This window comes from Harpia harpyja, chromosome Z, assembly GCF_026419915.1.
Source record: "Harpia harpyja isolate bHarHar1 chromosome Z, bHarHar1 primary haplotype, whole genome shotgun sequence".
NCBI lineage: Eukaryota > Metazoa > Chordata > Aves > Accipitriformes > Accipitridae > Harpia > Harpia harpyja.
Window position 1 is genome coordinate 92,055,856 of NC_068969.1, and position 19,401 is coordinate 92,075,256.

The window sequence follows — 19,401 nt, forward strand, 5'->3', positions numbered from 1 at the left end:
CCCCATGACGTACGCAGCCTGCCTTACGGTAATTTCGTACGCGGTGCTGTAGGGTAAGGCTCTGCCAGGGCTCTGCGGGTTTCGGTGTTCCTGGTGCCCTGGAAACCGGGCTGTATCGCGCCGGCTGATACCAGATGTATGCTGCAGCCGTCCTCACTAATAAAATGGTATAGACCAGTAACTCATTTTTGGAGGACACTGTGCTGGCAGTTCCAGTCCGGTGGAACCGGTAGCAGGAGTTGGCTGCAGTGTGTTACATCACCCCTTTCCGTCTGAAGAAGCTGCTCGACGTGTAAAGCATTGCAACCTCTTTCCATTAGAAGGGGAGGCGAATTGTGGAATTGTAATTTTTTTTTTTTAATGCAAGCCTGTCGATTTTGTATTGTTTTGTATTACTATGTGCAAAGCCTTTTTGTCCTGACCACTCTCAGGATCAAGCAGCAGGAGAGGATTTCCCTGCTGACGGCTCCAAGCATCCAGGTACTTCCACCAAAACTACATTCAGTCTTTTGCTTTTCCTCAGGACCATTGCTGCCCGTCATTCACCGAGTATCTTTTCTTTTTTCCTTGCGCTACAAAAGCATAGTGTGGTCCTCATTTCCTAGATGATTTTCTAATTACACAGATTGTTGGGATCAGATTCTTTGTTTAAGACCAGCAGCCTGGTGATTTGGTGAATGAGCCAGAAACCTTGGATCGTGCCTTCGTGAGCTGCCTGAGAGCTTTCATTGCTTTGAATAACCAATACTTGGTGCTCCTGCCTGTGGCAGTGTTTACAGTCAGCCTCCCTCTGTTCGTGCCCCCCACTTCTTGGAGACGGCATCAACATGACCATGCTTCTACCCAACCCTGATCTTGCTTGTGAAGCTATTTATATGGCTGGTTCTTCATGCATGCGCTAGGTTGCTCAGGATTTTCTGGTAATGGTCACGAAGCTGGGAAATCTTCCACAGTGGTGAGTTTTAGTATTTATCAGTGAAGTGCCTGAACACCCAGCTGGTTTCACCCCACCTCCAGTGTACCAGTAAGGTCTCTGCACAGAGATTGCTTCACTCACAGGTAAAGTGGAACAACATCCTGGATGACATGCAAACTGTGTAACCGTTCATGGAGATACTACAGAAGAGCATGGGGGACTAAAATGTCCAGCTGAAACTAGTGGCAACATTGAGGCAGAAGGTTGGAAATGCCCATATCGTGAGATAGCAGCTTTCTTCTAGCCATGTATCAAACTCCCTGGTTTAGGGACTATCCCAACACATGATTTTGGTCCTTAGTTCAGCACTGAGGCAGGACAAAGAAATCAGAAATCAACTGATCTGAAGGGAGGTGGAGTTGGGGAGGGGTGGCACAGGGAAAGGGATATGGATCAAGTGTCTCAGAGAGGAGAGACTGGACAAGCGAGAAGAAGGGGGACTGTAAATACCGGCCTTGCCTATTTCAAGTCCCCTTCTGCTAGCATCATGTGTTGAATGAGTCTCAGCAATGGCCAGCTGCATGTTGGGATTTCTTGGAAGTAATGAGCTTGGGTAAACTTTTAAGTGGGAAGAGGTGGAGGTGTCGGAGCACAGAGAAGTATGGCTGCTGGCAAATGAAAATTTCAGAATGTCGTGGTTTAACCCCAGCCAGCAACTAAGCACCATGCAGCCACTCAGTCATCCCCCCCCCCCCCCCCCCCCCGCAGTGGGATGGGGGAGAAAATCAGGAAAAGAAATAAAACTCGTGGGTTGAGATAAGAACGGTTTAATAGAACAGAAAGAAGAAACTAATAATGATAATGATAACACTAATAAAATGACAACAGCAATAATAAAAGGATTGGAATGTACAAATGATGCGCAGTGCAGTTGCTCACCACCCGCCAATCGACACCCAGTTAGTCCCTGAGTGCCGATTCCCCCCGCCCCCACTCCCCCCAATTTATATACTAGATGGGATGTCACATGGTATGGAATACCCTGTTGGCCAGTTTGGGTCAGCTGCCGTAGCTGTGACCTGTGCCAACTTCTTGTGCCCCTCCAGCTTTCTAGCTGGCTGGGCTTGAGAAGCTGAAAAATCCTTCAGACTGAACACTACTTAGCAACAACTGAAAACATCAGTGTTATCAACATTCTTCGCATACTGAACTCAAATCATAGCACTGTACCAGCTACTAGGAAGACAATTAACTCTGTCCCAGCTGAAACCAGGACACAGAATTTCACTGGTCAGAAGTCAAAGATTTTTTTTTTTTATTTGGAGATTTGCAAATTGTTCCCAGTGCAGGTGGGGAGCTCTGCATGGCAAGCATAAACCTATTAAAAGAAATGCCGGCTCTGCTATTTCAGCTGCCTTGTGAAGACCCCTTCAAAGCTTAATCCACCGGTCCTGCCTCCTGTCCAAAAGCCCTCAGTTCACAGCCTGAAGTTCCCTGAAGCCCATGGATCAACCAGAAGATGTCGATAACGTTTGGAGACAGGAAAAAAAAAGATGTTTAGTTACATGCCGTGTGCGCTGCGTCCGGGAGATGGAGATGTTGGCAAACAGCACAAGGGAGAGGACAGCAAACCAGCGGCAGGGGTGGGTGGGTGGGTGGCCCGGGAACCGAGCAGGGAGACCGAGTGCTGTGGGAGCGGGCAGAGGGTGAGAATCAACCTGCTGGGTCAGACTCGTGCAGAGGGGGGAAGAGAAGAAGGCTAGAGAGACACAGGGGAGAGCTTTCTGGGACCAAAACTGGGAGAAGCACAAAAAATAGACGTGTGAATTAAATGACAGCATTGTGAAGACCGGGGGATGCAGGCATGGATCCTCAGCACTTTTTAAGGGTGGGACTATGCGGCATGCTGGGGCAGGCTGCCGCCCTGCAGTGGCTCGCCTGTGACTCCTGGGTGGTGACAGCATGCACAAGCCTTGTGTTGTCCCAGACGCTGGCCTGCCAATTTACTCAGCTGGCCATCACCGAACGCCTCCTCAACACGGATGTCAAGCAGCCGTGCCTGGTGGCAACCTCTTGGCTGGTGGTGGTGCTGGGTGTCCTGGGCTGGAGTGGTGGAAGGGCACCCCTGCCCAGGCTGTGCACCCTGGCAGGACACCTGGCTCAAAGGAGCCCGCCAGGAGGACACGTATCCCGCTACACCGGCTGTCCTGCCTCACCTGTACCTACAGAAGCATACCTAGGAGATGAGCTTACGTGCAAGTGGATCTGCCTGTGATCTTGACATACTGGAAATCCACCCCTGGCTTGTCAGCCTTGTGCAGTGGTATTTGGTTTGGCCAAGAGGTGTCTTGGTGTCAGCATGTGAACTCTATTATGTGTGAAAACATATAATGTCTCCACTAGTTGTGAAAATATGCATTACTAGACCCTGCCAGGGTCATTGTGAGGGCTGTTAAAAGTGGATGGTCATATATTCAAGTGGAGCACACATAGATGGCTGCTGCCCTGCTATAAAGACAGGGGACAGGTAGGTAAAACAATTGTAGAAGAAAAAACACCTGGTGAAACTGGTTAGGATTGTTCAAGGGAATGGTGAAAACAAATGACTATTGACTAGAGCAAAGTTGGAGTCTACAGGGACAGGAGAAGGAGAGAGAAACTGAAGTCTTAGGAAGAATAGACCCAAACCCAGAGACTTCATGATTGAAAAGAGAAGTCATATGCAGGAAGATATGGGGTTCTTGGATAGGGTTTGAAAGGGCTCTTATTTAAACCCTGCAAAACATGGAGAAATGGTGAGAAAATCAAGACATAAAATCATGTATGAACACCTATTGTTTCTTTTAGTTCTAAATGTGTATAAAGCTTAGGTGGGTTTTTTTTTGTTTGTTTTTTTTTTTTTGGAGAAGCCTTGCAAAGCCTGTATTGCATGCTCCTGAATACTTGAGTTGTGAAATCAGAGTATCTAAAAGGTTGGAGCTCTGGGGAAAAAGTGTAGTTGGAGTGTTAGCAGTGGTCCTAGGGTATCTGTGTTACTCCTCAATGCAAATGTGACATGGTAAGAAGGAGAACACATGCCTAAGAAATGTCCCTGTGAAACAATAAACCTGATTGTTGCTGCGACCTAGTGAGACCAAGGGAAACTCAGAAGAGAAAGGCTGAGAGAAATGTGGGAGGATAATTTTTTTCATTTTTTCCACTAAATGAGATCTTGGGGCAATTGATGCAAAAAATGACCTCTGCCACTTTCTAAGTGATGTACTTCTTTTTGCTATTTCAAGATTACACTTAACTATGGTAGATTTAAAAAAAAAAAAATCCCGTCCTCCTGAAAGCAAAAGTACTTAAATTTGTGCTCAGTGAAGAGCTGCAGAGTCATTTCAAATTTGAGCTTTTGGTCTGTCAAGAAAGATCAAGATCTTCCGGGTGGAAGGAAACGTGCATGGGTACCACCGAACACAGGAGTGGCTATCTGGAGCTGGCTCTGGACTCGGGTCTGTGGGGACAGTGGCAAATGTCCTGGTGGGGGAGCTCTCGCAGAGCTGTGCTGCTGATGGACTTTTATTCCAAGTTGTGCTTTCATTAAGAGTTTTGTTTAGAAAATATCCTAATAGCTTTGTATTTATTGAGTAATAGCGACACAGATATCTGTTCCAGGAAAAGCTCACTGGGATTAACTAAATAACTGGAATGGCAGAAAATTTCTTTTCTGATTCGGCATGAAGGGACGGTGACTTTGCTGAGACTTGGCCTGTGTATTTCTTCCTTCTGGTTCTAATGCAAGCCACGCTCTTTTATTTTTCAGCTAGCAAAGAATAACTGAGCAGACACTGGCATTACTGGGAAGTGTGCAGACATCAGTGGTCCATGGAGTTCGGTTCAGTTGTGATACTAAACTGACCCATAGCAATTTGCAGAGAATTTCAGGATTGGTGGCTGAGGAAGCGAGGAAAGGCAGGCAGCTGTCTCTGAAATAATGTGACTTGGATTGCTGTGAATCTCTGTCTCTTCTTGCACTGCTGTTCTATATCTGTGTATATCACTATGTAAACTAGTGAAATTACAGTGATAGAAGAGAAAGCAAAAAAAAAAACACCACCCCCAAACTTCTGTTGTAGTAATTCAGAGAAAATAAATGACATAGTAAGAAAGCCTTATTGTGACTTAAAAATAACATTTTCCTGTTATAAAACTCCAATATTAACTATGTAGTAGGCATGAGAAGGGAAAAAAGGCCTGATAGAAAATCAGAAAAGTGCCTGAAAATCAGGGTCACTTTAGAGGCTTTCATGATTTGCTGTAATGTGACATAAACCATCTATTGTGTTTTTGCTGGCAAATTTGTAGCGGAGGTCAATGTAGCAGAAAATAAAAGTTGAGAAAACATACACAGGGCTGCTGTGTTGGAATGAGAGTTGTGTACCTTATCAAACCGGTCACAGAGGATGGTGCCTGTTCAAATTTACATAAAACAAATGCTAACGCATCTGTTAGACTGTGTTCTAACATATGTGTTGCTTTCTGTCCGTTTTAATTTTGTGTTATCAGAAAGCTTTTGTTTAGATATAAGCAACTTTTGTTACACGGGCTCGTTAACACAGGTCTCTGGCAATGGTTTTCCCCCCACTCCCCACTGCAAGCTGGTGACACTGAGCAGCAGCGCTCGGTGTGGCCCCGACGCCGTCTTTCTGGCACAGTTCTGGCTCTGCTGTGCAGGGCACAGATGGGGCTGGTGGTGGGGATCTGGCCAGCTCCATGCCCTCTGGTCTGGAGAGCAGTCAGCCTCCCCCACCCAGCTCTGTGCTCAGGTGTGTGGCCCTGCTGAGAGTGTCTGCAGTCTGAGCTGCGTTTTCCCTGAGAAAAGCAAGAAACCCCAGAAGTCGGTCCTCCCTTCCATGTCCCCCCTTCAGGGTTTGGCCCTTTGATGGCAGTGATGCATGCAGAGAGCTGAGCATTTCCCAAGGCCATGTGTGTGGTTTGCTAAAAAGTTTAGTGGAGGGAACACATACAGCAAGGGCCAGTGAAGTGATGTGGTTTTGTAGGGAGCGGAGTTGGGGACTGAACCTCAGTCCTAGGCCAGTGGTTTAACCACAAGGTCAATTCCTCATTCATTACGACTTATTTAATAATAAAGCTGAAATAAATACTTGAAATTGTCTTAGGGAATTTTTTGCAACCTTCCAGTCAGAATTAATTAGGTGCTATGAATAGAGCACCTGAACTATTAGAAATGATTCACTGCTTTCCTTCCTAAGGATGTAAATTAACACATGTTCTGTTTTGCTGACGGAGTGAATTCTGCTTTAGGAAACTCGTGAAGCATGGCTAGTGTAAGTAGAGACAAATGCATGATGCTAACTGTCTGAAAACAGCAGCTTCAGTTTGCTCTTATTTTGTACTGTCTTCCCTCCCCTGTGACAGTCCTGAGTAACAAGGAACACATGCTGCTGAGAAGCTGAACCACACAAACCTCTTTCTACAGCATTTTGCCTCAAATTTCCCCCTTCCCCAGCATGACTGAAGGCAGCAGTCACAGAGTCGCAATCTTGTGAACATTAGCAATAAAAACATTGTCCTCTTCAACCTCCTGGATGATACTGAGATAAAAACATTAATGGTTGGTCTACACCACCCCACCTACATTTTCTAGCACTAGTAGAAAATTGAAGAGAGCTAGTAATGCAGGCAGGGGAGATGGTGGAGACATGGTGAATTCAAGGTGATAGAAGGTCTAAGCCCTGTGACCTGCTTCACTGCCCTCCTGCCTACCCCCAAATACTGCCCAGGGGCTTAAAAAAAAAGCCCCTGGGCATATGTTAAAAAAAAGTGTAATAAAATGTGCTTTAAACCCCTATATTTGGGCTATGTCCTTGTAGACTGTGCCTCACTGTATCTGGCTTTGTGCCTGTGTAAGCTGTGTATGGCCCATGAGTAAGTGCTTGGACCTCAGGCTCCTGGCTATGGAGGACAACAGATGTATGGGCTTGAAATGATGTGGATGGTAGGCAAGCCCAGCCTTGGGAACAAGCCTGGCCCGATGCATAACTCATAGTGCAGGCATATTCAGAAACCTCTCTGTGCTGACAGAGATAAATGGAAGCTGTAGGAAAGTGATAGAAAGCAGAGTTCAGACTACTCTCTGTGGGTGATATTCCTCTTCATGTTTTATTTCCAGTTATTTTAAAATTAAGCCATAAATTGAAGGCAGAATTCACATTACACATTCATCTCCTCTTCTGCAGGCCCCTGGGGGACAGCTAGTCTACTTTATCAAGATGCAGAGTGGAGGGTTTCTGACCATTGTTGAGCTCTTTTGTGTATGTGTATGTACTGCTTGCACAGGCAGGTGTTTTCTTCTATGTTGTCCTGGGATATATCACGCTTTTTCCCCATACTGTTACTTGTTAACATCCATACTGGTATTGCTCAGGTCTTGTTTTGACAACATGTATAATAGGGCCTGGTCCCTGGAGAACCAGGACTTATGCTGAGGATACATTTTTGCCCATATTGGAACATAGAGTTGAAGAAAGACTTTTCTGGATTTAAAAAACATCATTATGAAAGCAGGTAAGGTGAGGAGAAAAGGGAAGAGAAATAAAAAAAGGCACTGTGAACAAAGGAACAATTTTATTGCCAAAATCATAGCTATTAATAATATGTATGTTGTCTAGAATGACTTTCTAACCACTGAATCATTAATTAAGCCTGAATGAAACTACTCCTGCTATTGAGGCATTAGGATGGTCTTAATCTATGTGGATTCTCTATTGTCTGGTAGCTGCATCAAACTCATACTGAAGACTTTTCGCTAGTGGGACGCCAGTCTAGGCCTCTCTCTTCCACCTGGCTGCATATTTTCATGGAACTCTGGGAACTGAATGTCTCTAGGACATCTACTGCTCCGTCAGTAGCTAAGGCTGGCCAACAAGTAAAAATATCTTAGGAGGGGGTGAATGCAAAGCCAATGAAATTACCTGTAGGCAATGCTTAGGAAAGCAGGCTGGTAGAAATCACACATCCAGCAGCAGTGAACCTAGCTAGGAAATTAAGCAGTGAGCATGCCTGGGCACTGGACTGAAGTTGTGAAATAATTTGGCTTCTGGCACATGTGGCCGTGGACAGTGGGTACCCTCAGGTCGTCTTGGGGTATGGGTTTGGTTCTTGCCCCAAGGAAACTCATCAGCGTGACTGCTCACAGCTAATTTACGCTGTGAGATCTCATGGGTTGGAGGCAGGGTGCAATGGAGGGTGGCTGGCTGGCTTAAGGAGGGAGGTGTGTGGAGTTGCTGGGGGCCAAATGAGGTAGCTTGTCCTGGTGTGGAAGGAAGGGAACCTGAGTGGTCAGTCCTTGCAGAAGCAATGGAAATGGAAACCAAAGGAAGGGGGAATCACAAGGAAAGGAGCAGTTGAATTAAGATCGAGGTGCTCTGATGAACTACTTCTTGCTTCTTTTTCTTTCATAATCTGGTCCTGCCTACAGCTCTGAGCTCATGTTTTTGTACTCCCCAGCTTGCTCCATCTGCTCCCACTTGCTGTTTGGCAAGGCTGAGCGTTTTCATGGCTGGGCTAGAGAGTACCTAGCTCTTTGGCACAGCTGGTGGCCAGGATCAAGGCTTGCATTGCTTTCTGGCTTGGCAGGCCATGCTTCCTCTCACTGCAAATCCTTTTGGCTTTTGCCACCCAGGCTTGTTCTTTCCCGACTGAATGTAGCCTCCCTCCACCAAGCTAATGGTGCAGCATTACCCTCCCAGCAGTGAGAATTAGCCCTAGTAAGCAGCACTGCTTCCCTCTCAAATGGACCAAGAGAACCCTGTGGTACAGAGGCTACAAACATGTCCTTTCTTACCTGGCAAGTGAAAACCCTTTTCTAACAGAGCTTCCTTGCCTTTTGAGGGGGTCTAAAGCACTGCAACTGCATTTCACACAACCCTCTAAGCTTCTTTGTTTCAGGCAGAAAAAACAGCAAGAGAGGACTTGGTCAGCAAGACAATTCCCCAGATAATTGTGGAAACATGTTTAATCTTACGTTGCTGTGAACCCGTTGTTTGTTTCTTGATGCCGGTAGTCAGAACATTTATCATAACTGCTCTGAATTATCTCAGCATGCCATGATGTCAGGCAGGGCGAGAGTCTCCCTTTGAAGTCGCCTTTCTTTCAGTAGGTGGATTTAGCAAGGAAAAGGAGAAAGGATTTAGTCAAAGTTATTGGAACAGCCTGACATCACTGAGCTCACTTGGAGTGGATGCTCCTGCATGAACAGTTGCTTTTTGTGCACTCAGAGAGCAGCAGCTGATGGGTAGTCCTGTAGGATCACGGATGATGAAGGGCAAGGTCTGACACTGGCATCCACAAGTGTGGGTCCACTGAAACCAATGGAGTAGCATATTGTGCCAGGTCTGGATTTGGTAGTGAGTGTAAAGACAGATGGGATGTGGAAGAAGGAGATTACCACAATTCAGGAAAAAGCACTGGGCTAAGTAGTTAGTCCATACTGGAGATGATCAAGCTGCTCTCTGTCTCCTGATAAACAATTATTGGAATTATGAGCTGAGGAAGATGTCATGTCTCAGTCCTTCTAGTGTAGCCTATTACCAAGGCTCATTTTTCTCCTGTCCAGAGCAGCTGGAAGCACTTGAAATGTGCCATGACATGGAGAGCTTGAGTCTTACAGCCATTAAAACACAGCCACGGGGCAGGCTGGAGGGGTGGTGCTAGCTCTGCCTGTGCTCAGAGCTGGTCGGACACCAAGCAGCTCAGCCTCAGCATGCTGTGGTGAGAGGCTCAGCCAGAGCGAGTGTGTGCTGCATGTGTGTAGAAGGATTATTACTCAGCTCAGCATCAGGCTAATGTGGCCACACACTTCCCTAGATGGCATGGCCCATGTTGTGCCAGGGAGGCAAAGCAGGCCTGTTCCTCCCTTTGATCTACCCCGTAGACATGTCTCGTGTCTGGGATGATGCTGGTGCAAAACTGGCTTCAATCTGACAGCTGCTGCAGGTTCCCCATGCAGGTGGGGAAGTCAGAGGAGCAATGCACCTTAACCAAGGAGATATGTTGACCCTATAGCCTCTGGAGATGCAGCCACTGGAGAAACCTGAAGCTGCAGAGGGGATGGAGCGAGGGGGGTGGCAGGGCTCAGAGCAACACGGACATCTGAGCTACCAGGAGAGAGATATTTCAGCTCTGATGGCAGCCACATTGCATGAGAGGATCTGAGGAAAAGCTGGGGGATTTAACTGGGACAAATAATGTGTCTTACAGCTTGATATCCTCTGCAGCACAAAGAGAGCAACATGCCTTTGCTTGTAGGTGTTCCTTTCGGGAAGTTTGGCATCAGTATCAATAATGGCCAAGACCCATTCTTTTTGCCCTGTTTCCCTGCAAAAAGAGGGCTGTTGTAGCCATGTGGAGTGGATCTATGTCTGTATGCTTGCACCTCTCCCCTGGACCTATGGGCTAATTTCAGCTAGAGATGTAGAAGCATTGATTTCCAATCAGTGGGAAATTGATTTTTCACACAGAGGGGCTGGCGCCTGTCTGTGTTCACCCCTTATTGAATCCCATAGAAAATCAACATGGGAAAGGGATATTTTGGATATTCCTCATAAAAGTAAGCTTCACCTGGAGTTTGTGCTCAATTAGAAAGCCCAAGCCTGTGAGGCAAAGCGGCAGGAAACCAGACTCCAGTAGCTCAGTGGCTCCTGGTGCTACTTCTCCCTCCCTTGCTTTCTTTAATGGACATGCAGACCTGAGACCTGAGAGTTTGTCTGGTGCAGGCATCCTGGCACCAAAGGAGCTGAAGTACATGGAGAAGCATGCTGTGGTGTTGGGGGCATGCTGTGAGCTGGGCTTGCAGGTGCTGGCCCGGAGGAAGAGGAGGACCAGGAGTGAACCCAGGGGATGGAGCAAGTTTTGCTGCTGAAGTCACGGAAGAGCCAACCCCATCCTGCAGACTCGTTTCCTTCTTTAGGAGTGCTCTGTAAAGTGTAGCTCACTGAAGGGCATTGTCCCATTTGCCTAAATGTTTTGACACTGTTAGTTATTATCAGGTTTTATTGGTGCTCTTTGGGGTTTTGTTGGTTCATGGAGACCAAGCCCTCAGGGCATATGACAAAGGATATGAGCTAGAAAAACAAGCAGCCTCGTACTGCAAGAAGTCATGGTTCTTTACTGTAAACATGTGGAAGTTCTTTGCTAAAAACACAATATGGGAAAAGCAAACTTTGATGAAAACTAGATCAAGGAATGACTGAGCCAATACAGTTCATATAAAAATAAAAAATAATACTCAAACTAAAGAAAGCCAGGAGCTTTCTTGGCTGTCTTGCAATGACTGGGAACATTTTAATTGTGAATGCAATTACAGTTTGTGTTTTTCTTGAGGCTTGCAAAATTCTAGCTAGCCTTTTTGTTCTCCTTTTTGCACCTCTTTACACATCTTATTTTTAGACATTACCACAGAAGAACCCACATGTTATCAGAAAAGTTGGTGTTACTATATTTCTGGCCAAACTGGAAGGAGGAATTTTCAGAATCTTTACTGGAAGAAAAGGCATGTGATGTTGTAATTTTTCTAAATCAGGTAGTTTTGGACACTTGAAAACTATGCCTCAGGCTACTGGTTGCTCTGCAAATAAAAATACAGGACTCTGTATGCTGGAATATTGAGTTACCTGTTTTGCTGAACCCTACATTGCACATGTAACTATTTAACAGGGACTAAATTCCCGGAGCCGACTTCCCATTTACATTACACTCTCTTTGCCACCTTGGCAGTGCAGTTGGATACTTATGCTGACATATGTACGTACACACAGCTGCATCTGCAGCTATACACAAAGGTATGCATGCGTTTATCCCTAAAATGCATACAGGTTACCTCTATAACTGGATGTATTTTTTACAAGTGAATCCAGACAGCAAGTATGAAACTTTTGTTTTACATGTGATGATTGTGGTGTTCTCTTGACACCAGTGGAAGACTTGTCATGCAAAGAGTCAAGGGTCAGCCCCTCTTGTGATATCTGCACTGTTAATAAAAACCCCCTAGTCTAAATCCTGATCATATGGAAATCAATGACAGTTCTGCCATTGATTTTAGAGCAATGAGGAGTTGGTCCAAAATTTCAATTTACGCTACCTTCTTAATAGTTTTGTCTATTAAATTTAAATTGCCGGAGACTGTAAGATAAACATTGGGGGTAAAAAAAATGTAATAAAATGGTTTAATTTATTTCTGGATCTATCAAACATTTGTGCTGATAGTATTTTTATGTTCTTAGTTTTCATTTTAAAATAAACAATCACACTGTGATGGGAGATCTCCTAATTTCCTGTTAATAGAGTTTAAATTGAAAAGCATTTTTCAATGGGAGAGCTGCCCATTTAAATTATGGATGGCAATTTTGTTCCATTTTTAAGCTCTTCTCTTCTGGCTGGAGATCCTTGAGTCATAAGGCATTTATAGCTTCTTTAACAATACATAACAACAACAGAATTGACACTTCCATATACATCTATAAAGATGTTAAAAGCATATTATAGTTATAACAGAGAAGGGCAAAATTCACAACTTACGAGAGAGAGTCCCATTCACCTGCAGCACCTTCCCAGCTCTGAAACCCATGTCTCTCTCTTCCTTGTGGTGGTGAGTCACCTGTGACAGCCCATGACCAGACAAGCAGAGGACTACATAAAATGAGAGCCCCAGGAAAGCCATGACCCTCAGTGAAGGGGGGACAGGAATGTCCCCATGGCCCTGACTGCATATCAGACCTGCGGGAACCGCAGTTCAAGTCCCACCTAATTTAGAGCAGAGGGGAGGCAAAACTTGGGGAACAGGAGATCACATCCCTCCAGGTCCTGATACTCTGAGGTGGCCTGGGCTGTGCAGCTGGATGCCTGGGTGGGATAACTGTGTGAGCTAATAATGGCAGTGGGACCTATACGTTATTCAAAATCTCTAGTTTATGTGTATATACTTTATCTTTCCCTCTTTGGAATCAGAGATATACATACATACATATGCATATCCATGTCTGTATCCATATCCATATCCATACACATATGTATATGAGCCATTTGCTCAGTAAAAGGTAGGAATTTCTTGCTATGGATGGAGCTGTGGGGATACCTGGTGTGCAGAGGGTTGGGAAGGGCAGGTAATGGGCAGAGGTGCAGGGCAGAAGGGGCACTGCAGGGCTATGCCAAGCCACAGGCACAATAACATCTGAGTGTGAGGTCCTGGCCCCGCTGAAGTAAATGGAAAATCTTACACTGGCTCTAGAGCCAGTATTTCACCAAGTATGAGCAAGATATCAAAAAGGAACTGATTAGAAGGGAGAAACCCTGGTAACCAGTGACCATGGAAAGGAAAACAGGAAGAGTACATGACATCTTAATGAGGCTTTAGTTTAGCAACACATTTTATTCTCTTAGGGACTGATGCAGTGTAAGAGTGATTCCTTGACTCTGAATTTATCTGCTTTATTGGTTTAGTGTCACTGCCATAACTTTGTCGATCTTTTTTTAAACAGAGATACTGTAAGAGGCTTCTAAAGCTAAAACATATAGCGAGTAAACTATTCTACATTCATTTTACTTTGCAAGTCAGGCTCCTATGTTTAAATTTGGTGCTTCAGGGTGGACTTCGAGGCTTGTTGTAGCTTTATAAATGGCCATTATGTGGGAATAGGGAAGAGAGAATTCTGTCCTCCAGGCTCATTTTTGGTGTCCCTCTGATTTGAGATTATTACCACAGCACGTTGCATCAGTTATGTTGGATATGCAGTAAATGACCTCGACTGTTAGGAAGCCATTAATCAACAAGTCATCAACAAGATAAAACTTAGTGTCTCTTCTTGTGCCTTTGGATGCGAAGGACAGTGCCTGATTGTTCCCGAGCCCCTATAATCAGAATCAAAATGCTGCTGGCTTCCTGGTGAGGTTTTGTTTTCCTGGTACCACATTTTCCTGGTGAGGATGTGAAGTCCTGTGGGCTGATACCAGGGGATGTTTTGCTGGCTGCTCACCCATTGCCAAGGAAATTCAGAGGCTGGAATTTTTTGATTTTATGGACGTGAACAAGTTGTTTCGGAGAGCTTGCCTGGGGCCTCAAACTGAAAGCAAATGCATGAGTGGCTTTGCTTGGAATAGTGATTTTAAAGAATGAACAAGTATGAAAAAACAATGTAGTATGTGCTTCTGCTAAAGCATTTGAGGGTTATCATATCTCCCATTCTGAAGAGGTGCAGGGGTCAGGAGAAGCATGTTTTATCATCTTGGAGTAAGAGAAGATTAATATTTACAATACATTGTGTTTTGGTGTTGCTGGTCCAGAACACTGGCTGCTTCCATGATTCCCTTCATTAAGGGTCCAAGCTCAGTTCAATTTTCCTGGCGTATATATTTGTATTTTACTTTTAGCTGAGTTAGATCTTAAATTAAGTATTGGCTTTTGCAATGTTTCTGCTGCTTACAAGAATGCCTTAGTTAACCTAGCAGATATGTCTGATAGAAGATGGACAGTATCACGAAACCTTGACTTGAACAGCCTTGAAGTGTGGTTCCCAAGCCTGTAACATGACCCAGTGATGTACACTCACCCTGATGATATATTTTTAAAACACTTGAGAGCCAAACTCTCAGGTGGTGCAACTTGGTGTAGCTCTTTCTTAAGTTTACAGTTCATGTTGTCCATAAAAATCTACTCATCCATGCCAACTGTAAAGAGGTCCCCTCCATCCCTCCTGATATCTTTGGGTTTCATTCAGTACTGTACAGTGTAGAAGCGATCCTCAAACCCTGGCTTGCCTGTGCTCACAGTGCAATTCTTGGAGGAGCCAGATTCACTGGGTAACTGATAATCTCTACAACAGAGGGAATGCAGGGAATTTGTAATTTGTTTCCAGCAGGAATATATAAAGGAACATGCCACATTTTGTTTTCTAAGTACCTATATCTCTCTTTCTTTATGTAGTTAAATGATTTGCAAGGAATGAATTGTATAATCCACTTTATCTGCTATTGTATGATGCATTGCAAATGAGTTGTTCGCAATTTTTAGGGCAGGGACTGTTGGATGGTTATGTGTGTGCATACACTGTGTAACAGGATGGGGTATGGTTTCTAAGGGTTACCACAGTAGGTATACATTCTCTATGCCTGGTAAAGCTGGGCCGCACATAATAATATTTACTAAAGAGATACAACACTACATCCATACTTCTGTGCGGGACACTTCTGAAACAAAAACCACAGTACTGATAGAACAAACACACCCTATTTGGGAGCACTAATAAATGTACTGTTTTGCATTACACACATCAAAACCATGACATATTGTACTCCTACCCACCCATGTTCTTGTTTGGTGATGATCAGGAGAGGGACAATTAAGGTTTTTGGTGGTAATTGTAGAGATCAGCTGGTAATTCAGCTATGTTATAGTTTTGCTAGTGTGCTTCGTGATTAGTGAAATTCTGCTGTAAATCAGTAAATTGCATATGTCTCTGAGTGCATGCATTAAAACAATAAAGGGTTAAGACAGTATTATTGGGTTGCCCTACAGGATGGTAAACCTGCTTACTCCACTAACTGACATGGCAGTTCAAGGAGATCAGTAGTAGGCAGGAAAGATAAATCCCGTTCTTGCAAACACTTCTGCATGTGTTCAACTTTAAAGCTGTGTCTAGCTCTATTGGTGTTAATGGCACTTCTCAAGGGCTTAGAGATGAGTTGATTTTTAAAAGCTTGCATGTCTGTAGGCTAATAGCATCCCAGTATTGGCCCATAGGAGAATAAGTAAAAAAATATATCACAAAGTGTGCTGTATCAATTCAACAAATGTATTTAAGTTTTAATTATTTATAACATTTCAGAGTAGATTAGTAAATGTTCTGTAAGGTATTGATAATAGTAACGAAGTCTGAGTAATTCAAGATCTAATTACATCATCTTGCTATTAAGTCATGCTTAGAAGCAGAAGAGAAAGCACCAATATGATTTCAAGCAACAAAATATGATTCAGCAAAAAAGTACTGGTTGCACTAGGTTACTAAAACTTTCAGGAATATTCAGTAGTAAGTATCTCTGCTTGTCTTAATAGATGGGATTACTTAGCTTAGTTGGATAACTTGGAGTATTGGTTTACTCACAGTATATGTGGTAAGAGAAGCAGACTGTCCTGTAATTTGTATTTAAAAGATATTTGGAACCCACTAAAAGTCCTCCCAAACCTGTTCCCCATCGCTTTGTTCATGGAAGAGGCATTGCTACCTTGCATGGACCAGGCTGGCACAGCAGGAATGAGATCGGGCATTCACACAGTGTCATGGGATTGACCACCACAGCCATAAAGGCTAGTGCCAGCACCAACTGTGGTTTGGCAGAGACACTGCTGGCAGGTTCAAAGGGCTTGTCCTGGCTGGCCTGGGCGATGAGCACCATGAGGAAATGGTCTCTGCCACAGCAAGCCAAGGCCAGATCCCTGAGGAGGCATCCTGGCTTCCCACCGAAATACCAGGGTGGTGAAAATGGCTGTCATGGCTGATAGGCAGCTGCATCCAAGATGCCTTCCTTTGCTCGTCTGGTGTCTCCTACTTTGTGGTGCTCTCCTTTACCTCCTCCCTAGCGCTCTGACGGAGAGATCATCAACATGTACCCCTTATAAACGGATCGATAGACCATAAAGGATGATCATTAGGAATATAAGACCTCCCTAGCTCATTGGCGATTATTTTATGATATTTCTGATTAATGATTCCACTTTAGCCATTTCAGTGCTCAGCAGTCTTCATTTGTTAGTGTTGATTATGGAACTCCATGCCTTGCCTGAATCTGAGTTATTTTGACCAACAAATGTGAATTAAAATCAATAGAAATGTCATTAGCATCCCAGTGCCGTGAAAGATAATACGACCATTTCTCATGCATTCAGTTTATTAAAATTTGCTAAAGTGTGAAATATGTATGACAAGTAATGATGTTTTAATCTTTTGCCAAGGTAACAATTGAAAGCTGATTGATTCCATTCAGTAATTATAAAATCAAAATGATGGAAGATTGTAATCAAGAAGGATTCTGTCTCATACTTTGTCACGCCTCCATGCAAGATAAAATTCTCATTTGTAACATCTCTTTTATCTGAAAAGAAATCAAATTCCTATTTGCCCCGGTTTAAATCTCATGGCTAGTTAGATAATAAACTTTTTTTTTTTACTCTGATGAAAAGATAAAAGCAGCCTGCACCCACCGAGGGGCTATATCCTCATGCGTGCCATGGTACCTTAAAAGCTCTTTCTCCATTTCCAGGTATCCTTACGCAGGACAAGGCTGAGAGGACGACTGCATTGCATCGCTGGGGTGCTGGCAGTTATTTTGGTCCTTGTGAGACAGCTGAACATCCAGTCATTCCTCCTTCCCCTCCAAAAAAACCCGATGCCAGCTTCTAAGCCAAACCATGGAAATGTCCTCAGAGCCTGATGGGCTCTCTGAGCCATGCCTGGAGCCAGGCAGGGTGTGCTGCCCTGCCAGAAACATGCCGTCCCACCAGCTGCTCAGCATCTCACCTGCTGCTGAGGCACCCCAGACGTACGAGCCCCAAATGAGCCAGTCAAGAGACTGAACATCCAAAACTACCTATGAATTCTTTGCTTGAAGTTATCCAAAAGAGATGAAACTCTGCTGTCAGTCGGCATTTTACTGTAATACTGAGGTCCAGTAAGAGGACAGGCACCCAGGAGACCTGGCTTTATTTCTGGCTCTGCCATTCAAATTCTGCGTGGCCTTGGGCAAGTCCTCTCCCTTGTCCCTGCCTTCCCTTGTCCACACACCCCTCTTCTGAACTGCGTAATGGCAGTAGAGATGACTTATTGCAGTGCCATGTCTGGTTGGATCTACTGAAGTAAATAAACAATAAAGGCAGAATGGCATAATTTTTAAAAAAAAATTCTGCTTGGCAAGATCTTGTGTAAACTAGACAAGGAGAAAAATGTGGTATGTTGAGGTTTCTCTAATTCTAGTCTCTGCTTACTTTTGGTGGAAAGGGGAGTCTCACTAGCTGGAGAACACAAACAATAGTAGGTGGCGAGTCCCAACCTACCAATGCAACTACAGGATTAATTAGGAATGGTCTGAAACCCAAGCAGGGAGTCAAAAATAAACCCAGCTTATCTTTTCACTTGCTTTAGACAGTAAGAGTAGTCTGCGGAGTCATCCGGAGATGTCCTGGAGCAGAAAGCAGTTTCCTTTTGGGTCTGCTTAGTTTTGACATCCAGAGTGGGGAAGCACTCAGCCATTTGTAAGTGTAGAAGCAAGTGTCTTTGAAACACTGACATTTTAGGGTAGGCTGAGTGTCTGCAATGAAATCCCAGATGCAGTGCAGTTGGTGGGTGGCGTCAGACAAATTTTAATGGGCTTCGTAGTAGGGCCCAAGCATATCCCAAAGAACAGGAGAAGTAAGCTTTGGTTTAGCCAAATATCTAAGCATGTACTTAACCATTGAAAATAATGAGAATTAAGCATATACTTGAGTCATCTGCTGACCTGTATCTTAAATACTGAGTAACAAATACTGACCTGCAGAGACTCTGCATAAAACAGGGATATGCCTTTTATATGCCCAAGAGGGACACACCATTTAAAATAGCAGATTTCTTTGATTTTCTAGTGACATAGCAAAAGCAGAATTTGGCCCTGTGCTCCTTGGAAGAAGGAAATTTTAAATTATTATCAACTGCAGCTTCTCACTGCAACATTTTGCATGATGCAGGTTAATGGCTGGCTGCTAGAAAAGAGGACTTCTCTGTTTCTGTCTAACAGGATTTTTGGCATCCTGCTCATTAGAAGGGTTATTTTCTTTAACCATATTGCTGTAGGAATGCATTTTTTAAGATTCCTGCTGCATTGACACAACCTTCATATCTTTTCAGCTTATAGTTTCTGGAATTCTTTTTCTCCCGATAAGAAGTGATGTTGCTGGGTGTGCTTTTTCTAACAAGCCTTGATGGAAGATCAAGGAAGAAAAGCTAATATATCTGATGGCTTGATAATTTCAGGGTCAAACCAGATTTTAAGTGGTGGTTTTCTTGCACTTGCTGCTGAATCTGTTTGACCAAGCAGCTGGTGTGTGAGATCTAGACGGCAGCACATAGAACACATTAGGAAAACAGAGAGAATGTGAGATTAAACTGAAAAGAGGGAAGAACAGCATTTCCTCACCGTTCTACATGAAGGCAGAAGATGCTCCGAGAGGATACAAACTCAGTTTTCTTATTGGACCTATGGCCTCTTCCCCCCATCAGATTATTCAAAGGTAAATTTGCTTTTCACTATCTTAGACAGACCATTTCCCCCTCACTGGTATACTTATTAGTAACATTATTTGTAAAATGCTAACTTCATTGCCTGCACTGTTACGATGTTATCTCTATGTGCTTCTGTGAGAATGTAACAATGTCATGAAGAAAAATGATGTAAAAATG

At 44.1% G+C, this 19,401-nt stretch overlaps 2 long non-coding RNA genes across 2 annotated transcripts; both read left to right on the plus strand.

Annotated features, from left to right (window-relative positions):
* The first annotated feature begins 356 nt into the window (after positions 1-356).
* On the plus strand, positions 357-19,147 carry LOC128137692 (uncharacterized). Its single transcript, XR_008233794.1, has 2 exons — positions 357-480; positions 17,231-19,147. It is a non-coding gene; the product is annotated as an uncharacterized LOC128137692 (long non-coding RNA).
* On the plus strand, positions 3,865-5,304 carry LOC128137693 (uncharacterized). The gene is made up of 2 exons (XR_008233795.1): positions 3,865-3,974; positions 4,722-5,304. It is a non-coding gene; the product is annotated as an uncharacterized LOC128137693 (long non-coding RNA).
* Positions 19,148-19,401: the final 254 nt, after the last annotated feature.